Source organism: Lycium ferocissimum, chromosome 12 (assembly GCF_029784015.1).
Source record: "Lycium ferocissimum isolate CSIRO_LF1 chromosome 12, AGI_CSIRO_Lferr_CH_V1, whole genome shotgun sequence".
Classification (NCBI taxonomy): domain Eukaryota; kingdom Viridiplantae; phylum Streptophyta; class Magnoliopsida; order Solanales; family Solanaceae; genus Lycium; species Lycium ferocissimum.
In genome coordinates this window covers 29553695-29557729 of record NC_081353.1, presented here as the reverse complement: position 1 = coordinate 29557729, position 4035 = coordinate 29553695, and the positions used below count along the sequence as shown (strand labels likewise).

General features: G+C 33.6%; 1 pseudogene; it reads left to right on the top strand.

Moving 5' to 3' along the window:
• The first annotated feature begins 1153 nt into the window (after window positions 1–1153).
• Window positions 1154–1246, top strand: LOC132041269 (U6 spliceosomal RNA; annotated as a pseudogene).
• Window positions 1247–4035: the final 2789 nt, after the last annotated feature.

Here is a 4035-nt window from a genome sequence, read left to right as displayed (position 1 = left end):
GAAAATACTCCAAGGTTTTGGATTCGAACCCCGCTCAGTCAAAAAAAGGCAAGGCTTTGCGAAAATTCTGTCTTCAGAGGTAATTTTTTTAACGGAAAAGGCTCAAATATGCCATCCAACTATCGGAAATGGCTCATTTACGCCACTCATCAATAGTTACCATTTTATGCCATCAAACTATAGGAAATGACTCATTTATTTACCAACTATAGAAAATGGCTCATTTATGCCACTCATCAATAGTTTGACTCATTTTTATGCCATCGCCTATTATCAAAATGACTCATCGATGCCATATTTCATTAAAATTGGTTTACAATACCATATATGACACGTGGCCTCCAACTAGATTATGGTTGTGGGTAAGGTGTATGGATCGGTTTTTTATTAATTTGGTATTTAAAATTGGGCTGTTTAATTAAATGACGTAGACCTCTAATTGGAGCCACGTATCATATCCGTATTATAAAACCTAGATTAATGAAAATGGCATGAATGAGTCATTTTGGTAAATTCATGTATTTACATAAATAAGTCAAACTATTGATGAGTGGCATAAATGAGCCATTTCTATAGCTTCGATGGCATAAATGAGCCATTTCTTATAGTTCGATGGCACAAATGAGCCAAACTATTGACGAGTGGCATAAATGAGCCATTTTCGATAGTTGGATGGCATATTTGAGCCTTTTCCGTTTTTTTAATTAATTTTTTTACTTTGCTGGAATTTTACAAAAGTCTGAATAGGCATAATTTTGCAACGAAACTCTGCCTTGTGATTTTTTTTTTTTTTTTTACTGAGCCAAGTTCGAACTCAGAATCTGGGGATCTTTTAGGCGAAAGACAAAAATTAAAGACCACCTCGAATAAGGGCAATCGTGCAGATTTTTTACTTCATTGTATAATCCAGCCCAGGCTTATCAATCCAAAACTAACATGGAACTAGTTAGACCTAAAAGCAGTAAACTTTAGACGGTAACTCTGACCAAACCGAAGGAGTTCACCAAACATTGTAGCCAATTACTGTGAAGTCCAAGCAAAAAAATGGGCCCAGGCCCATGCCAGCACAAAAACCAACTAGCAATATTTCTCCCTCATCGACTGCAGAAAGCTTCTTTGCTGTGTTTATAAGGCGTAACATTAGATGTGCACTTTCCCTTCGGGGACATCCGATAAAATTGGAACGATACAGAGAAGCCCCTGCGCAAGGATGACACGCACAAATTGAGAAATGGTCCAAATTTTTTTTTTCCCGATCCCCCAATTTTCTGCAGCTCCATAGTAGTTTTTACGTTTAATTTTGGAAGAAGATTTTGTGTTATTTAGTGTTGGAAATCACTGCATTGAAGCTTTTCTGTATAATTTATTTTTGCTTGCTCTTCCGTCCCAAATTATATGACATTCCTTTCTTTTTAGTCGGTCAAAAAAGAATGACACATTTTTATATTTAGTAACAATTCAACTTTAAGTTTATCTTTTTAGCCTCAATGAAATGATTTTTAGTCACAAAAATTTCTACGATTTGTTTTAGACCACAAGTTTCAAAAGCCTTCCTTTATGTCTTAAATTTTGTCTCAAGTCAAACACCGTATAAAATAGGACGGAGGGAGTACTAAATTTAGGCAATTTTGCATACAAATGGGAAAGAGGAAATGGTTATACTAGGCAAGTTATATCTACGCATAGGTTTTGGACTCTTCATTTTGCCTTAAACAACCTATGTAAAATGTGTATATCATCATGGTTATGCATATGCATGGACATCTACAAAGAGTGCGTGCTGGTTTTAACCCACATCCACTAACGTAGGTCCTATTATTATATTGAAAATTATAATCAAGTATAAGTATTTTCAGTTTGGAAACCACAACTAAATGGTTGATGGTTCAATGGCAAAGAGGGGGAGAACTGAAGAGGGTTTTGTCCAGATTGTACGCGGGATCGATTCCTGCTGGACTCATGTTTTTTAATTCAAATTTATGTCTTTTGTTTTTCCAAAGAAGAGAGTAACCCCATGTTTCTTCTTTTTAAGTCAAATTAGCTTCTTCTTTTTTCCAGCAAAAGAGTAACAGTAACCCCACTTATATGGTGTGATCTAATCTATGGTTAATTCTGCCCTACTTGCTTTTTTTTTTTTTTTTTTTTTTTTTTCATTTATGCTGGACAAAGGGATTCTCCTCACAACATACGACATTGGTTACTTCTCTCGTTTCTTTTTCCAGAATGCTGTGATTTACTTGTGGGACTACACTAGGTATGTTGTTGTTTTTTTTTTTTTTTTTTTGGGAACCCACAACCTTAAAATCCTGGATCCGCCTCTGTGCATATGCGATGTGATTCTTCAAAATACAGAATAAATATACTACAACTTGAATATACCCACCTCTGATGAAAAAAACTATTTTGTGCCTCACACGATTGATACTAGTTGTATGAGACTTCTTTTTATCCCACAAACTAGCGCATGGACCCAAAAGTGCAAGATTTGATCCGCCATCTTGTGGGACAAAAAGAAGCTTCACACAAAGTGTCAGTTGTGTTTTCACCTCTCACCGATCGACACCAATATGAAGGTACTTGTACTCAAATTAATGTGACATAGGGCTCAGTTACATTTGTGGGAGGAAAAAAGAATAAGGTCCTCACTCAGCTCATGCTATGTCTGGCAAGTGGCTTTACCAGATAATGTCAGTAAATGAGTCCATTTTTGCAAGAATGAAAGCTAACAGAGCAAAGCACCTTCAAATACTTTCTGAAATTGGGTAAATGAGTGATGCAAACATATACATTAACATTGAAGAAGATTTGTGGTTCTTGGGAGGAGATGAAGTGCACCCCATCTAACCTGTTCCATCGCTTATAATAAAGTGACTATACGAGTTAATAACAACGTCATTTATGGGGTCGATGCAAAATGAAAATTAGGACCCCAATTATCTCATTAGTGAGACAAACACAGTTGGAATCTTCATCTTGCATCTGCTATGGAAACGACGTTAATGGTCCGATATGGTCACCTCATTCTAGGTGAGGAAGCAAGGTTAGAGAGAATTTAACAGAGTCCAGCGCCAAAATGGCACATTTTTGGAGCTTGAAGACAAAAATGGTATGTCTTTTTTTTTTTTTATTATTTATTTTTTTTAATACCAAAATGGGTTTTTCGTTGATTATCCAACGAAATGTTAACCCCATTTAATGTTTCCGTCAAATGTAAAAAAATAAAAAAATAAAAAATAAAAAAAAATTGTATTTCGTTACATACCTCGCGAAATACAATTTTTTTTTTTTGTATTTCGCTAGTTGACTAGCGAAATGTAATTCATTTTTTTTCCTTTTTTTTTTTTTTAAATCGACTTTGTCCTGTGTTTTTTTTTTTAAGTTTCCTAAAATAAAATTATGAAAATCTAAATTTTTTAGGACACAAACAAATCAATTTTCCTAATTTATTGTTTCAGATATTTTAATTAATTAAAAAAAATCCAGTTTTCCATTTTTTTTAAAAGAGGGTTTAAAAATGAGATTCATTTTTCCAGATTCTGAAAAAACCATTTTCCAGATTTTTTTAAAAAAATAAATTAATTTGCCAGTAATAAAATGCCATAATTTACATATTTTTTTTTTAAAAAAAATTAGTGTTGACCGTTAGTCAAAGGGCATAAATGAGCCAAAAAGTTTAATTGAGGGGTATTTGTAGCAAAATAGATGAATAAAGGGTATTTTTAGATCTTTTCTAATAGTTCAGGGGCATTTTTGCCATTTTCTGTTAAATTTTTAACAAAATATTTGGGAGTTGACTAAAAGTTATGTCCTGATTAAAAAATAACACGTTTAAATCAAAACTTTAAAAAATAAAACACTTAAACCTAAAGTTTCCAAACAAAACTTACTTCGGGCACCTTTTCAGCCTTTAAAACGATGATCTAAACATCTATGTATCCTTGATGTATTGAGCCTACATTATTGTACGCAGGAAAAAATATCAGGTTCTATATAAAATATTGACGTTTTGGAATCTTGACACACGACTAATCGTTG